The sequence below is a fragment of the Lissotriton vulgaris genome, chromosome 12, assembly GCF_964263255.1.
Source record: "Lissotriton vulgaris chromosome 12, aLisVul1.2, whole genome shotgun sequence".
NCBI classification, from domain to species: domain Eukaryota; kingdom Metazoa; phylum Chordata; class Amphibia; order Caudata; family Salamandridae; genus Lissotriton; species Lissotriton vulgaris.
Window position 1 is genome coordinate 518186068 of NC_141700.1, and position 18391 is coordinate 518204458.

Consider the following 18391-nt stretch of genomic DNA (forward strand, 5'->3'; position numbering starts at 1 on the left):
TGACTGGGGTTTGGCTGGGCTCGGCCGCCGCTGTCGGGCAGCGGCGAGGAGTGGAGGATCGGAGCCTGATTAACCCCTTACGCTCCTAGCCTGACTCCTCTGTGAGCCCTGCGAGCGCTAGTGATGGGGATCCCCTGAGCCGGTTGGTGACCGTGCTCCGGCGGCTGGGGTTCTGGCCTTTTGGGACCCTGCTTGGCCGAATCAGCCTGGATCGGCTGCCGCAGTCGGGCCATGGCGAGATGGGGTGGACGGGCCCGGATTTTCCTCCCCAGCGGCCCGGCCTCTTAGGCCCCCTCTGTGCGTCTGGGCTGATTTCTTCCCTCACGGCCCGCCTCACCTGCTCCCCTTATGTGAATGGACCTGCTGGGGACTACGCCGTGATACCTCTTGTGCCGGCCTGCCTGGGACCACTGGAGATCGCCCTGGGGGCCAGACCTCTGATCACTGTTGCGCCACCTCCTGTGGTGGCCGGGCCGGAACAATCCTGACCGCCTGGCATAGCGGTGGCACCGGGGCCTTGTCTTGACCTCCGTGGACTTTCGACCTGAGGAGAGGCAGTGAATCCTGGTTAGGCCCCGCAGTTGGAGCCACGGTGAGTGGAGGGGGAGCCTCTTGACCGGCTGGGGGCTGGTGTGTGGGAGCGAGGTATCGGCTGAGGCCCTCCCTTTTTTTGCTCCTGCATTGCTTTGCTCAGAGTATCCACGCCTACCTGCAGCTGGTGGGGGCCCCTGCCCCTCTGTGAAGTACTGACCCCGGCTATCGATATCGGGTAGCGACGAGGGAGACCGGGCTCGTCTTGAGGCTCTGGTGGTGCCCCCGGGAGAGTACTGGGTGGTGTGGTAGGGAGGGCCCGCCTGATCGGCCTGCCTGGCACCAGCCCCTGCCGGTGGAATACCCCGTGGGGTGGACCCCCCCTCCCCCATCCACTGATTGAGGACATCCTACTGCCACAAACTCGCCTTCGGCTGCCACAATCAGGCGGTGGGCCCGCGCTGTTGCCCCCCCCCATTCCCGTTGCCTGTCAGCACTGGCCTGATCGCTCCTGAGCGGATTCTCCTGATCCTTGCGGGCCCTGCCAACGGCCCTGGGGCACTGGATGCGTACTGGACCAGCCCGAAAGTTCACCAGGACCTGAGCACCCAGGCCCGAGTATCGACAATCTCGGTGTCGGGGAGGTCCCCCCTTTCTTTTCCTCTTCGTGGTTGTGGACCAGCCCCCTTGCCTGTGCAGTGGCTGGATTACACCCTTGGTGCGATGGGCAGGAACCGCACCCCGCAGACCCCCAACCCTCAAACCCAAACCAAAATGGACCAGTACACCACGACTGACCGGGATCCTGGAGGAGGGATGTCCAACACTCCTGCCCCCACTGGTGGTGATCTCTCCACTATCCTTCAGGCGATAGGCATGTCGCAGGCCTCAGTCGAAAACAAGATTGGTGAGGTGAGGGTCGATATGGCCCTCATTCCCCAAGACCTGCGCATTGCCACGGCTCGGATCACAGAGGCGGAATCTCCATGGCAGAGGACGGCATAAGCCAGCTCAAGACCCAGGTGGCTCGTCTCCAGACCCAGGCCTCGTAGCTCCACCGTCTGGCTCAGGACGCCAAAAACAGGTTGAGGAGAAACAACCTACGCCTCATAGGATTTCCTGAGGTGGTTGAACAAGGCCATGTGGACACGTTCGTGGAGACTTGGATGCGATCGTGGATGCCCAAAGAATCCCTCTCACCCTGGTTTGCGGTTGAACGGGCCCACCGCTCCCTGGCCCCCGACCTCCACCTGGGGCTCCTGCCCAGCCCATTATCCTGAGGGTCTTCAACTTCCGAAACAGGGACGCTATCCTTACGGCGGCCAGGGCGCAGGGTCCACTGACATTCCAAAATAACAAGATCATGGTCTACTCAGACTACCTGGGAGGTGCAGGCCCAACGTCGAACCTTCGATGAAGTTCAGCAGAAGCTCCGTAACTTGGGTCTTTGCTATGGTCTCCTCTTTCCGGCACGGCTCAGAGTTGTTTTTCAGGAAAGGGCAATCTTCTTGGACAGACCCCAGATTGCCTGGACCTGGCTCATGGAGGAACCCCCTCTCCTGAACCGACTTGTCTCCTCCCCTGCCCGACGAGACGTTACGCAGCCTCATTCAACCCTGCCAAACCCCAGAGACGCCAAATTTGGTCCCGCAAGAAGGGTGACCGACGGGGTGAAGCTTCCGGCTCACCGGGTGCAGTGTCCCTTCGGCCCCCTCCTCATGCTATATCCCAAGGGTCTGCAACTCCCAACTCGACTGGCTCCCTAATCGACTTGAGCCATATTTTGGACCCCTCCGAGTCAGTGCGCCCTGCCATATCTGACTCGGACCTGTCAAAGCGCCCCGCGCTCCATGGAACCAGAGACAACGAGGGGGTTTGAACTCAGGCCCGAGGCAAGGGGCCGGTATTATGGTTCACAAACTGACCGTTGTCTCCCATTTTTTTTAATGTTTTTGTACGCCTACGGTCTGACGTTTTTTGTTTCCCTTGGTAGCCTTCTACGCACGCATGCCATTGATGATGACATGAGACTTAACAGATCATACGAGTTTCACCCCCGAAACCTGGCTATGGGGTATTGCCACTCCTGAGATCCGGGTCCACTTGCCCATGCGCTATTCCTTCCAGACCTTACCCACCCAGATGGCGTCCACCTTAAATAGACCCCTCCACATTTTGTCGTGGAACGTCAATGGCCTACTAGACCGCATAAAGCGAACTGCTGTTCTTCGCAGCACCCAGCGCCATGCGCCTGATATCCATTTTCTACAAAAAACACTCCTCCTGGGCACTCACTGCACCTTCCTCGCCCACTATGGGTTCACAGGGTCTGGCATTCTGGTTTTACACAGGGTTCCCAGGGGGTGGCCTTCACTCTGGCGCAGGTTGAGACGGACACACAAGGCCGCTATGTGGCCTTGATTGGCAAGATTGAAGGGCATTCTTTTAAACTCTTGTGCACATATATCCCCCCCGCCACAACGCCCTCTGCCCTTCGACGTCTTACACTCGTAATCTCAACCTTTTCTCAGGGCCTGACGGTCATAGGAGGCGACTTAAATGCTGTTATGCAACCTTGCAGTGACACGACAGGTGCTCCCTCGGCGTCCCACCTCGCCAAAGCATTTATCTGACTGGTCATCAGCTCTGGGGCTTTGCGATGCCTGGGTGGTGTAGAACTCCAGTCGGAACAATATACTCACACTTTGGCGGCCTACCATACTCACTCCTGTATCGACCTGCTCCTGATGCCGGCCACTGACTGTCAGTTGATCTCTGGGGCTACTATCCTACCCGAGGCAACTTGGACCACTCCCCTATCTCCATTTGTTTCGGGAACTCTCCTGATGGCGTTCGTACAGCCTGGCGGCTGAACACTTGGTTTTTGCAAGACGCGGAATTTGTTGAATCCCTCGGGCAGGAACTGCAGCATTATTTTTCGATTAATGGGGTTTCGATCTCCTCACCGGGTACATTATGGGAGGCCGGCAAGGCCACCATACGAGGGACGGCTAGAGGTTTGATCCATGCGGGGCCGCCCGCCATGTGCAGCTGGAGGCTTGTGCTGCACAATGCAAATGCTACTTACCAGTATGCATCTGTTCTTGGCATGTAGGGCTGCTGACATTCATATCTGTGCATAGATCGCCACCTAGTGTTGGGTCCGGATGATTGCACATTGTTGTCCTGGAAGAGTCTTCGAAGTATCACGAGATAGGTGGCTCCTCCCCTGGACTACAGTGCGCATGGGCATCGCCTCCATCCCCAGATTGTTTTTAGCCATTGGCAGAGATGGAGTGAAGAATGTGAGTGATGACCATGCTATGAGCATATGTATGTAAATGAATGAATTCTGCAGCTGCTACAGGCGCCGGGGAGGAGGGTGGGCGATATGAATGTCAGCAGCCCTACATGCCAAGAACAGATGCATACTGGTAAGTAGCATTTGCAGTTCGAGGCATGTGGGCTGCTGAATTCATATCTGTGCATAGAATACATAGCAGTCCCTCCATTAACGGAGGACGCCCGTGCCAGCTGCAGCAGTCTGAAAAAGTGTTTTTAGAACAGCCTGACCAACAGCTGCCTGTTGTTTGGAATGCACGTCTACACAGTAGTGTTTAGTGAAAGTATGTGTGGTAGACCATGTGGCTGCTCTACAGATATCTTCTAAGGGAATGTTACCTAGGAAAGCCATAGAGGCCCCCAACTTCCTGGTGGAGTGGGCCCTCGGTGGGATAGTGAGAGTGCGCTTAGCTTTAGCGTAACAGACTTGAATGCACTTCACTATCCACCTAGCAATCCCTGCTTTAGAGATAGCGTTTCCTTTGTGGTGAGTGGCAAAAGCAACAAAAAGCTGCTTGGTTTTGCGAAAATCTTTTGTCCTGTCTACATAATACATCAAGGCCCTCTTAACATCAAGGGTGTGGAGCATGCGCTCCGCCAGTGTTTCTGGGTTTTGGAAAAACACCGGCAATTCAATTGTCTGGTTTAAGTGGAATTGGGATACCACTTTGGGCAGGAATTTAGGGTTAGTGCGTAGCACCACCCTGTTAGCATGTACCTGGAAGAATTCTTGGATGGTGAGCGCCTGCAGCTCGCTAACCCTCCGTAGCGAAGTAATAGCTACTAAGAACGCAACCTTCCAAGTCAGAAACTGAAGCTCACAAGAGTGCAGTGGCTCAAAGGGAGGACCCATCAGCCTCGTAAGAACCACATTGAGGTTCCATTCTGGAGCTGGTGGGGTCCTTGGTGGAATGACCCTTTTGAGTCCTTCCAGAAAGGCCTTGATAGCAGGGACCCTGAAGAGTGACAGGTGTTGTCTATTCTGGAGGTATGCTGCAGTAGCAGACAGGTGAATGCGGATGGAAGAGTACGCCAGATTGCATTGGTACAGGTGGAAGAGATAGCAAATGATGTTTTGAATGGAAGCATCTAGCGGGTCGATATTGTGGTTAGCACAGTAGATGACGAACCTCTTCCATTTAGCCGCATAACAAGCTCTGGTAGTGAGCTTCCTTGCCTCCCGAATGATGTTCATGCAATCGGGAGGAAGATTGAGGTAGCCAAACTCTAGGACTTCAGGAGCCAGATCGCCAGGTTGAGCTGTTGCGGATCTGGGTGCTGAATGTCGCCATGGCTCTGCGTCAGAAGGCTGGGAGTGAGATGAAGCCTTTGATGCGGTACCACGGACAGTTCCAGAAACGTGGTGTACCATGGTTGGCGAGCCCACGTTGGAGCAACTAGGATGAGAGTCATCGAGTGCTGCCTGAGCTTGCGTGCCACCAGCGGTATCAGAGGTGCTGGGGGAAAAGCGTACGCAAATCTGCCTGACCAGTTCATCCACATCGCATTGCCCTGTGATTGGGGGTGTGGGAATCTGGCGGCGAAGCTTTGGCATTTTGCGTTCTCCTTTGTGGCGAACAGGTCTATCTCTGGATGACCCCACCTTTGGAAGTACGGTTGGAGTACTGATGGATGTATCTCCCACTCGTGCATCTGATGGCTGTGCCTGCTGAGCAGATCCGCCATTTGATTGTCCTTGCCCGGGAGATGCTCTGCCATGAGGAAGATGTTCCTCTGAATGGCCCACTTCCACATGCTCTGAGCCAGATGAGACAGCTGTGGAGAGTGTGTGCCTCCCTGCTTCTGGATGTAGTACATGGCCGTCATGTTGTCCGTCCGGATCAACACGACTTTGTTGCACAGATGTACTTTGAACGCCTTCAAGGCCATGAAGATTGCCATCAGTTCCAACACATTGATGTGCATCTTCCTTTGCTGTAGGGTCCATAGTCCCTGCACAGTGTAATGGAGTACATGCGCTCCCCATCCCTGGAGAGAGGCGTCCGTCGTCAGGATAATCTGTGGGACAGGCTCTTGGAATGGTCGGCCCTTGCAAAGGTTGTGTGGATTCCACCAATGCAGAGAGTTGTATGCCCGACCGCTCACCAACACTAGGTCTGTCAGTTGCCCATGAGCCTGAGTCCACTGACGTGCAAGGCACTCCTGAAGCGGACGCATATGTAGTCTCGCGTGCGGGACAATGGAGATGCAGGAGGCCATCATGCCTATCAACTGCATGAACACCCTCGCTGGAAGCGAGTGTTGGGGTCTGAATCTTTGGATCAGCGCCTGGATACTGGCGATTCTCACTGAATTTGGCTGCGCGGTGGCTGCCAGAGTGTTGATTGTCGCGCCCAGGTACTGTCGCACGTGGGCGGGCTGGAGATGGGACTTTGGGTAGTTCAGAGAGAATCCCAGATCGTGCAGGAGATGAATGGTGCGTGACACGTGGTCGACGCACTGCTGTTCTGTCCTTGCTTGAATGAGCCAATCGTCCAGGTAGGGAAAAACGTGGACGTGCTGGCGACGGAGATGCGCCGCCACAGTCGCTAGGCACTTGGTAAACACTCTCGGTGCCGTGGTGACCCCGAACGGCAGAACCTTGAACTGGTAATGCTGGTCTAAGATCGTGAATCTGAGGTACTTCCTGTGGGAAGGATGCAGGGGGATATGAAAATAGGCATCTTTCAGATCCAGCGTAGCCAGGAAGTCCCCCTGTTGAAGCAGGGGAAGCACCTGCTGCAACGTGAGCATATGGAAGTGCTCCGAGAGGATGTACCAGTTCAGGGGCCTGAGGTCCAGGATCGGCCTGAGGGATCCGTCCTTTTTGGGAATTAGAAAATACAGGGAGTAAACCCCTGTTCCCCGCTCTTGCAATGGAACGAGCTCTATCGCCCCTTTTTGCAGCATGACTAGAACTTCTTGCTGCAACAAGGTCAAGTGCTCGCCTGACATAGGACGGCTCCTTGGGGGTATGTCCGGTGGAATGGAGGTAAGCTCTAGACAGTACCCGTACTGGATAATAGACCTCACCCACCTGTCCGTGGTGATGGACTTCCACGCCGGCAGGAACTGCTGGAGTCTCCCCCCGACCGGTGTTGCATGGCCGGGGGGCAGTGACAAGACGTCACTGTTTGTTGGTGGCGGTGGACCTGGAGCTATTGTTGCCACGTCCCCTGCCCTTGACATTATTGCCTCTGTAACCACCTCTATTTTTGTTGTTATACGAGGCTTGGGTGTTATTCTTGTAATATTGTGTGGACTGGGATGCTTGTCCCCTTGAGGTGCCTCTGGAGTTTGAGCGGCGAAAGGAACCACTCCGAAACTGCTGACTTTGTAAAGCCCCCATGGACTTGGCAGTTTCCGTATCTTTTTTCATTTTTTCCAGTGTGGCATCCACCTCAGGGCCAAACAGATGGTCAGGATTCACTGTCTGATTCAGTATCGTTGTTTGGATGTCGGGTTTGAACCCCGAAATTCTAAGCCAGGCATGGCGTCTAAGCAGCACACTAGTATTGATAGCCCTGGAGGCTGTGTCTGCCACATCCAGCGCACATTTGATGGATGCATTCGTAATGAGTTTACCCTCCTGAATCAGCATCTCCCCCGCCTCTTTGTAGTGGTCAGGCAAGTGTTGCAGTATGGCCTCTAATGTGTCATAATGGGCCCTATCATAACGTGCAAGCAAGGCTTGGGTGTTAGATATTCTCCAGATATTAGCTGCCTGTGCAGCAATCCGTTTGCCTGAGGCCTCAAAGATCTTGGACTCTTTGTCTGGGGGAGGAGCGTCACCAGTAGTTTGAGAGTTGGCCCTCTTCCGAGCGTTGGAAACGACCAGGGAGTCCAATGGCAAGTGTCCCTTGATATATGTAGGATCCGTGGGTGCTGCCTTATATTTCCTGTCGATGCGAGGGTTGACCACACGCGCTCGGGTGGGCTCCTTGAAAACCTCCGTTGCATGTTTAAGCACCCCTTCAGCATCGGTAGCGTTTTGACTGACTTTTCGGCTACCGAGAAGGTGTCGAATAAGAAGTCCACATCCACGGGGTCCAAGTGCAGCTCGACGTCGTGGTTAGCAGCAGCTCTCTCTATCAGAGCATTGAAGGCCGTCGAATCCTCAGTCGGGGACGTCTTGGCCGCAAAAAGTTGAGCGTCCTGACCCGCCTGCGGGTCCTCCGGGTCGCCTCCGGCGGACCACGGAACGTGCTCTTCCTCCGGATCCGAGTACGCCGGATAGTCGTACTCGGCATCCTCCTCGTCAGCACCGGCTGCGGCGGAATGCGTCGGCGAGTACCCCAGGGTTTGTGGGGACACAGGTTCCACCAAAGCCGAAGAGCCCTCGGAGTCCCTTTTGTTTTTGAGAGGGATCTTAAAATGTTCCAACGCCGGCTCCGTCGTGATCTTCCTTTTGAGGAGCGACAGTTTCCCGGTGTTGGCGTCGATGGTTACCTCACGACGTTCCTCTTCAGCAAGCGGTTGGAGTCGAAGCTTCGACACCACCAAGGCCGCTTTAGGTGCCAATACCTCCTTCGAGGGTCCACTCTGCTTCGGCGCGAAGGCCTTCGGCGCCGACTTGGGAGGAAAGGTGAAACGGATAGGCGTGTGCTCCTTCGCAGGCGTAGGTGGGAGCTTTGGCGCCACAGTGTCTTTTCGAATCCGCTGCAAGGATTCCGCCACCTTTTTCGTCAAGGCCGGAGAGGGCTTGACCGGCTCGAGCGACTTTTCGGCATCGAGAGCCCGATCACCCGCATGCGCCTTCTTCGGGGCCGACGCCCCATGGCCATGCGCGTCGTCGCCCAGACGCTTCTTCGGAGCCGACTTCGGGTCCACAACCCCTTTCGGAGCCGACGCAGCCGCGTCGGACGATTTCGCCTTCGGCACCGACCCCGAGGACTTCGGGTCGGCCATCTTGGCGTGGCTCTTCGAGTCGGCCATTTTGGTTTTCTTGGAAGTTGACGCCTCCAGAACCTTCTTCACCAGCGTAACTTTCACTTTCGGTTTCGCATCCGAGGGTGCGTGACCAGTTGGCTTCACTTTCGTTTTCTTCGACGTAAGTGATGGGTCATAAATGTCCGTGACCGGGCCCGGAGGCGGGGACGTAGGACTCATAGTTAGATCTTGGGTAAGGCCCGAAGGCGATCCCTCGACCTGGGCCGTAGGAGGGGTAATAACCCCAGAGTCTGGTTGGGGATGCTCCTCCTCCGAGCTATCACCCATAGTGGCAAAAGCCTGATCGTCGTCCCCTACCTCGTCGGTGACTTCGTCAAAGTTCTCCGCACCCTCGTCGTAGGTTTCCCCTTCGGATGCGGGATTAGAGTCCGAACCTTGAACGTCGTCTTCTCCCTCGACAGATTCCTGGAAAATGTCATCTGGTGGGGGCGCCGAAGCCGATAACTTAGCCTGGAGCCTATTGGCCCGACGAATCTTTAAAGTCTTCTTGCTCCGGAACTTCGAACACGCCATGCAGGTGTCTTCGCGGTGATCCGGCGACAAGCAGGTATTGCACACAGGGTGCACGTCGAGGTGTGAATATTTAGAGTTACACACCGGGCACTTCTTAAACCGAGTTCGCTCCATAGCAAGAGTGTAGTGTAGGCCCGTCCGCGCCGAAAGCACGTGGAAGGGCAGCAAGAGATCGGAGCTGAGAGTCAGAAAGAAAACCCGTACGCAACTATACCGACGCCCAGCCTAAAGACCTTTTGGTCTCGAGTCGAAGTTGAACAACTATCGGTTCCGACAGAGGGAACCGAAACACATCCGAACCCAATGGCGGAAAAAAACAATCTGGGGATGGAGGCGATGCCCATGCGCACTGTAGTCCAGGGGAGGAGCCACCTATCTCGTGATACTTCGAAGACTCTTCCAGGACAACAATGTGCAATCATCCGGACCCAACACTAGGTGGCGATCTATGCACAGATATGAATTCAGCAGCCCACATGCCTCGAACTTGGAGGCATCCCAGGCTTACACTGATAACCCTGACTCCGCCCAGCAGCTTGCACTGCTCCATGAAGAGATCGGCCACATCTCGCTGGAAGCCGCTAAAATGCTATGGCGCTCCTCTGTGGCACGCCTATATGGCTGGTGCTATAAAAATGGTAAATTGCACCATAATTTAGTTTCATACACCAAAGCCAACCGCATCATTCCCGCGATCCGGGATGTGACGGGCGTTCACCACGTTACCTCTCCGGATATTGCCCACGCCTTGGCGGGCTACTACACTGCCCTTTACGCAGCCCGACCTCCCGAAACTTGCTTCGCCACTTTGCTGTCCGAAATTGGGACCCAGCTGAGTTTCGGTCTTCCGTTTTGGCACCTCACCCTTGTCTTATATTCCAGTCCCAAGGCAAGGGTCTTAATTAATGGTGTGCTCTCGGAGGCGTTCCCCATTCAAAGGGGCACTCGCCAGGGATTTCCGCTCTCGCTGCTCTTGTTGGTGCTGGCGATGGAGCCCCTGGTCTCTCTCATACGACAGGACCCCCTCATCCGAGGCTGGGATTGGGACCCGTATCGGGTCGATAAAATCGCCAACTATGCCGACGACGTCTTCCTCTTCCTAGCAGACCCCGAGAACTCTGGCCCACAATGCTTGGGCACCCTCTTTGCCTTTGAACGGGTGCCGGGCCTTCGGCTCAACCCGGCGAAGTCCACTCTGGTCCCCCTCCACCCGTCCCGTGCTTGCTTCGATTGGCAAACGACCATTCCCCTACGCCGGCAGTCATTCAAGTACTTGGGGGTGTGGGTCACCCTGCATCCAGAGCTTGAATGGGCCTTGAATATTACGCCTCTGGCCACCAAGGCTAAGGCAGACCTCACTACCACCCTTCTGGACAATCTCACCAATCTCGGACTCAAACAACGTGTTAACACCCCCACACACTACGCAGGACACACACTCGACCCTATCTTCACCTCCAGCAAGCATATCTCCTTCACTCACACCACAGCCCTCCACTGGACGGACCACAGTTGCATCCACTTCATTTACAATAAGACCACGATCCACAACCACCCTCAACCTACTCTGCGAAGAAATTGGAACAAAATCACCATCGACCAGATCTCCACATCGCTTCTTCAAAAACCTCCTGCCTATTCATCAAACCCTGACCAAGCCGCCACCAACCTCACACAATGGTTAACCCAAACCGCCGATAAACTAGCACCCTTGAAAAAACATCAAATCAAGCAAGGAAGCAAGAACGCCCCCTGGTTCAACGATGACCTTAAGAAATCCAAGAAGCTCTGTCGTTCCCTTGAGAAAACCTGGAAAAAAGAACCAAACACTATCACCCAAGCCGCCTTCAAAAACGCCACCCGCACACACCACCAACTAATCCGGACAACCAAGAAATCAGCACTCAAAGACCGACTAGACAACAACGCCCACAACAGCAAGGAACTGCGTTCGTCCAACCAAGCCCTCGCCGCTGTTCCGCGCATCCACAAAGCCACCATGGGGGGGAAGATCCTTCTCCTACTTAGCGGCCAAAACCTGGAACTCCCTTCCCATCCACCTCCGCCTTACTCAAAACCACCTAGCCTTCAGAAAACAGCTTAAAACCTGGATATTCGATAAGTAAACCTCCCCCCCCTTCCTCAAGCGCCTTGAGACCCTCTGGGTATGTAGTGGGCTATATAAATTTTGACTTGACTTGAAGAAATGGCAATCCCTACCTCTTAACCCCCATGGCAAAAGTGCCCTTTTTAAAATGATGGTTCTCCCCCGTTTTTAGGTCTTGCCTGAGACAGCGCATGCTGTCTCTTCGAGACATTTACCAAGTGCCACGAGAGGCTTTTGCAGGCCTACAGCTTGCGTTCACGAGCTCGTGCACGTGCACCGCTGCCATCTGTGTTTTTATTGCTGTAATCTGGATCCTCTGCTCGCACTCACCTCTCCCTTCTCCCCCTCCCTCTTCGTCAGTTTCATTTGTGTGTTCTATCACTGTGAGTACTCCTCTGCTTGCATTCCCCTCTCTTCCCCCTCCCTCTTCGTCAGTTTCATTTGCCTCTTCCATGCCCTGCAGGGCCAAGGAAGCTAACAGTCAGCCCATCTGAAGAGAAGGGCCCCAGACGTGTGACACTTCAGTCCGGAATGCGCCATTTACAGGTTTCTGGAGCCGTCCTTTAGGTCTGTTCTGTTGAAAACCTGTAATTGTGCTGTTATGATTGTGCTGCCAGGGGCTGGCCTGTGAAATGTACAAAGACGTGCATCCCAGACCCCGAGGCCTGCACTCTGATTAACCCGGGGCGCCTTTTCCCTGTCTTTTCTCTTGGCTATGTTTTTTCAGCTATCTCCCATGTATATCCTCTGCACCATGTAAATATAATTTTCAATAAAAAATCACTGAAATAAAAATAAAAAATAAAAACACTGCCTTGGAGACACGAGCCATATATTGAGGGAACATTATCTCTAAAAGCCGACTGAGATAGCCTATCAGGCCAAGATCCAATCTTAACATTTGATACTAGCAGTCCTGCACAGCTGTAAAGCTTTCTTCAGACATTTCTTTTTCAATTTCCCAAAATTAGTGGAACAATCCAAAATGAGAGCTGCACTACAATACAGAGCACAGTGAGAGGACCGGTGTGATGCATGTGGAACTATTAACCCGTTCCGCTCTGCGCGAATTTCCGTGCTGTATGGGCATTTTATCGAGTGGGCAGAGTTTGAACAGCCCCCAGCCGTCCTCCGCACATGCCCACCGTGTCGTCAGACGTCTGGGGGCTGTCCGAAGCACACAAGGGGTTAATAAATAGAGTGGCCTACCACCAAAAGCTGCCGAATGGGGGTTCAGAGCAAGTCTACAGAGCTCCATCAAAATAAAGAGTTCCAATGAAGAACATAGGGAAGGCCAAAGTTACTCTAACTGTCAAGGTTGACCGTGAAGCCAGCACGCCACAAGGCTGTTTGCATAACCAAGTTCCCCAAGAAGCGTTAGAGAGACCACTGTTGTCCATTAATGGTTATACTGCTGCTGCTTTCTTAAAACCACCATCATCATGTGATACGGCTAACAAATCACACTATTGGCAATAGATGGACTGCTTTAATAGAGACTTTTGAGGATTTCACAGATGCAATTGATGAAACAGTTGACAAAAATATTATCAAGTATTTGAAGAACATGGCTGTTGAATGTCATAAAAAAGATACCACAAGATGGTGAAGTAACATACAATCACATCAAAGCAGCCATGAATCTCAAGTTCAAACAAGTGCCAAATGTATATTACGAACAATACATCTTCTGTCAAGAATGCCAGATAGAAGGTAAAGCCATCAATGAATTTGTTGAGAGACTGGATCTCCTCATAAAACATGAAGGTCAATGAATTTAATGATGAGGAAGCTACAAGCCTCAGAGTAATAGATGGATGTCTGTCGTATTCCTCTAGATGACGAATGCTGAAGGAAACTCTGAACTTAGATCAAGTCCTCACAGCTGCCCGAACTGAGGAGCATTCTAATCAACAAGCAGCTGACATGGATGCAGGAGGTGCTCATGGTGAGTCAGTCATGAACATGAAAAGTAAACCAAAGCTAAGGGACGCAAAGTGATGTCTCCACAGAAAAAGAAAATGTGTTACAGATGTGGTCGGTCATTTCCACACGACGGTAGATGTCCCGTTATTGGAGAGTTTGACAATGGCTGTGGCAAAGCAAATCATTTTGTGATGGTTTAGAAGGCGAAGGGAAAAGTATGTGCGTCATGGCGTGAAGACAAAATGGGCGCCCGAGTGATGCATCAACGACATTTGACGCACTCCCACAAGGCCAAACGGTCACATCAACAGAGGCAAATCATCACCAAACTAAGTTGATCCACTTCAAAATCAACGTCAAAGAGCTCCTCAGTGTCCGTTTCAATTGAAAGTGACAATGATAACTGTGCAATGTCAAAGTTTACTTCTGAGATGCATGCACATGTGGTATAAGTCGAATGTGAGAAAAAAAGCACAAATGAAAGAAAGATCGACATGAAAAAGCACCAAAGACCTACAAACATTGGCCGAAGATTACCCTGAAGATAAGTGGCCGTTCAATACCTTTTCACTTGTGGTAAGGGGGCTGAGTTTGACGGAGAAAGCATCCGTGGGTGTCTTGGGGCTGTTTTCAAATGGTTTCAGCGAAACAGCTTCAAGTGCAACCCAGATAAATCCGAGGTGCTTTTTTTCGGGTGTCAGGCTGACCCGAGCTGGCAGGATTGGTGGCCGACGAACATGTTTCCTCCCGCTTCTTCCTCTCTGGCCGCTAAGAACTTGGGGGTGAAAATTGATAACAACTTGTCGCTTAAGTCCCAGATCTTTCGATTGTACGGCACTTGTTATGGCCTCCTTAAAATGCTGCGTAAATGTCTTCCCCTGCTCCCGCTTGAGCATAGGAAAACTACGGTCCAGGCTCTGGTGTGTTCAAGGCTGGACTATTCGAATGTCCTATATTTGGGGCTTCCCGAATATCTACTCCAAAGACTCCAGGTGGTCCAAAACTCGGCGACACGGGCGATTTTTGGCCTACCGCGCCGAGCTAGAGCCTCGGATCTTCTACACTCCCTACACTGGATGCCTATTTGGAAGCGGATTGTTTTTAAAGCACTTACGCTGGCGCATAAGGCACTCCATGCTGTGGGAGCGGAATATCTTCAAAAACGTCTTGTTTTCTACAAGCCAACTAGATCCCTAAGATCGGAATCTCTCGGCCTTGCCGTTGTTCCTGCTGTCAAGAAAGTAAGGGCGGGGGGGCGTTCCTTCAAACGCCTGGCGCCCCAGCTATGGAATACTCTTCCTTTGTCCCTCCGCTGTACTTCGAACCTGTTGACCTTCAGAAAGGGTCTGAAGACGTGGCTTTATGCACAGTAATTTGCTTGATTTCTCTTCCCTTTTTTGCCTGCCTTTTTTAGTCAGTTGTGGGTTTTGAAAGCGCCGGGACACTCCTTGGAGTAGCCGAGCGCTATATAAGACACCCATAACATTAACATTATTATTGATAGCGATGCGTCGATCAACATTATGACGAAGGAGAAATATTGTGACATGTCTCCATTACCACAGCTTGAGCAACTGAAAATTAAGGTAAATTCTTGGGCCGCATCGACACCTTTAAAAAGTGAAGGTTCGGTTGTAGCTTCAATGAAACACAAGAAAACTGTGGTACAAGCATCAGTTCATGTACTTTAAGGTACAGCTTCAAGTGTTGTTGTATTCCGCTTTAGGTGTCCGTATATAGGTTTTCCTGATACATGTCCTTATATAGGCACAATTCGCATTGCCCTTATATAGGCATAAAATCCCAGTCCTTATTTAGGCACTAGCCATGCTATCCAAATACAGGCATGGTCACCTACATCCGTCCACCCCAACATCACAACAAGTTCTTAGAAACCAGACCCTTAAGCTCTTGGGAGTTTCCCTAGCTCAGGATTTTTGATTTCTCCAAGAACTCATTTATTATGTATGAACCGCAATTCCCTAAGGGTTCATTCACGACGTCTTCCTCTGCCCGACTTTACGTCAATGCTAACATTCCAAGGCACCTACCAGGTATAAATATGCCTTCCCTGCCCAAGCAAGTAGGAGGAGACCTCGACTTTAGAGGAGCCAGTGTCCCGGCCTGAAGCACTGACAAGACGCTATCATCCCTGCTCGCAGAGAATCCAGATTCCAGTGTTCTGACTCCCTTCGTGGGGTGTTAGAGTTCGAGACCCGGAAAGAGATTCCCACCTCTCTCATTCTCAAGGTATGGAGCTGACTAGAACCTAGAGGGACTCTTGGCATACAAACTTGGCATACAGACTTAGCATACCAACTTAGCATACAAACTATAGCCTATACCACCTACTTCTTACCTTGTACTAACTACACTTAGGTTAGGTACACTGGGGTAGAACTAGTTAGAGAGCGCATCTTATGAATACTCGCATTTTAGCGTATGTTATTTATGTATATAAATATATGCATCTTAGCTAAAAGATAATGCGCAGTATTATTTCTTCCTACTGCTTACGCTATACATGATATATCTTACATACTGTCTTACGATTGTAACAGCATATCTCTTACACGAGAAATAAGACTGTTTAATAAATTCTTTTTATTGAAACGCCCATCTATTCTTTCTATGTAACTCTGAAGAAACTAAGCATGCACGATTAGCTGATGAAACTGTTATCTATTGTTTCAACAATTCTGAGAGTGTTCCGATTCTAAAGGGAAACAAAGTAGTCATGTTTATGTGGTTGCCAGAAACTACTCCCTTCTTGTTTACAAGGAGTTTCTAGTGTCCTCTGAGTTAGCTGGCACACAAAGTAATTAAGTTTAATATACTCAATAGGGGCCTACTGACCTCAGTCCTATGCCAAACCTATAGTGTATATTATTCCAATGCGCAGAGCCTATTAGGGAAATAGGAACTACACTACAGTGTCTGTCTGCTCAGTTTTAACACAGCTGATGATATGGGACTGATATCAGTGAACTACAATATGAATGCTCCTGATGGAATAGTGAGTCAATTTCCTTCACTATTTGGTGAGTTAGGCCAGCTCAAGCCTATGAAAGTATATTTATATATAAATGAGGATGTTCGTCCTATTGCCCAAAGATGCAGACGAACTGCATTTCACGTGCAAGAAGCCGTTGGACGAGAACTTAATTTGTAGCTAAAAATAATATAATTGAACGTTCCACTAGTTCAACACCATGGGTTTCTTTCATAGTGGTAGTGCCTACAAGAGACAGTGACGGAGCTGTAAACATTTGCAGTGAGATGCATCAGGCCAACAAGGCAATCGAGAGAGAACAACATCCAGGACCACATATTGCTGATATAACTAAACTGAATGGTGCAAAGATTTTTTCTCTCGACTCGACTTAAACAAAGGATATCACCAGCTGGAACTTGAAGAGAACTGCAGGTACATTACAACCTTTCTTACACACATTGGTCTGTTTAGCTACAAGCAACTCTGTTTTAGAGTATCCTCTGCTGAAAAAGACGTAATTCGACGTATCATACAGCCTGTTGTAAATGCCTTCAACTATAGTGATGACCTATTAGTCTTCGGAGCTGCTCGGAAAGAGCATGACAAAGCTCTCATGCAAGTATGTTGTGTACTAAATGATGCTGGTTTGACTTTGAATGGTGACAAATGTGAATTCCAGAAGACAGAATTTTTGGCCACATCTTTTCTGATGGGGGCATGACACCTGATCCAGCTAAAGTGCATGCGCTTTCTACTGCTAATCCCCCACAGGACATTTCTATGTTAAGTTAATTCCCTGGAATGGCTAGGTTACTGTTCCAGATACATACAAGACTTTGCTACGATCAGTGCACCGTTATGAGAATTGTTGAAAAGAATGTGGTGTTTAAGCGGTCACATGAGTGTCAGGAATGTTTCAAGAGATTCAAGCAAGCCATCACAAATTCCACTAAAATGGCCTACTTTAATTCCAAGCTTCATACAGAGGTTGGACATGATGCAAGCCCTGTCGGATTAGGTACAGTTCTTGCACAACACAATGAACAGCCAAATCCCGAAGACATATGGTGGCTTACGCCAGAAAAAACTTGTCACAAACTGAACATGCTTATTCAAAAACGAAGAAAGAAAACTTTGCAGTGGTGTGGGTGTGTGAATATTTCCATGTGTTCTTATACAGAAAGTCATTTACAGTACTGAACGATCATCAATCACTACTCACAATATTTGGCAATCCTAAAGCCAAGCTGCTGCCTCGTATTGAACGTCGGGGTCTGAGATTCTGCTGCTGATTATTTTAGAGTACCATTACAATGCCCTGATACCCCATCTAATACAGCTGAATCCTACATCTATTTCATTGTAAAATCGAGAACACAAGCTGCCATGTCAATACAACCAATTGTCACTGCTACGAGCCAAGATAGTGACATGCTGAAAGTGAAATACATTATTGCTCATCAATCTGGGAACCAGCACTCTCGACCGCTCACCAGTGACAGTGAGTACTTAAAATTCAGAAATGTCAGAGATGAACTGTGTGTAGCTCAGGAAGTCCTTCTCTTGTGAGGTACAGGAATTGTCCTTCCGGAAAGTCTACAACAAGTAATTGAAGTAGCCCAAGAGGGACACCGAGGTATAGTTGCCACACAAAGAGCTCTTCAAGGCAGAATCTGGTTTCATCATCTCAATGAAAGGGTTGAAAGAGTTAAAGGCCTGTCACTTATGCTACTGTCTCTCCTCACACCTTACTCAGCACCCTTTACACATGCTTGGGAGAGAACTGCTGTAGAATTGTTTGGTTCTCCTGAGAATGGACATCCTCTGATGGTCATTGTTAATGAATACTACCATTTTCCATTGGTAGATCTTTCATCCATCACTTGTGAAAAGGTTATTGACAGATTAAATGGCATCTTTAGAACATGGAGTGTCCTTGTGATCTTGAAATCTGTAAATGGCCCGCCCTTCAATAGTTTTCAGAAACTTTCGTAGCCATCTCAATATAAAGCATCAGAAAGGCACCC

General features: G+C 50.8%; 1 protein-coding gene across 2 annotated transcripts in view; it reads right to left on the bottom strand.

Moving 5' to 3' along the window:
- VAC14 (VAC14 component of PIKFYVE complex) overlaps positions 1–18391 on the bottom strand; it is a 1981056-nt gene that overhangs the window by 1592183 nt on the left and 370482 nt on the right. The window lies entirely within an intron of this gene.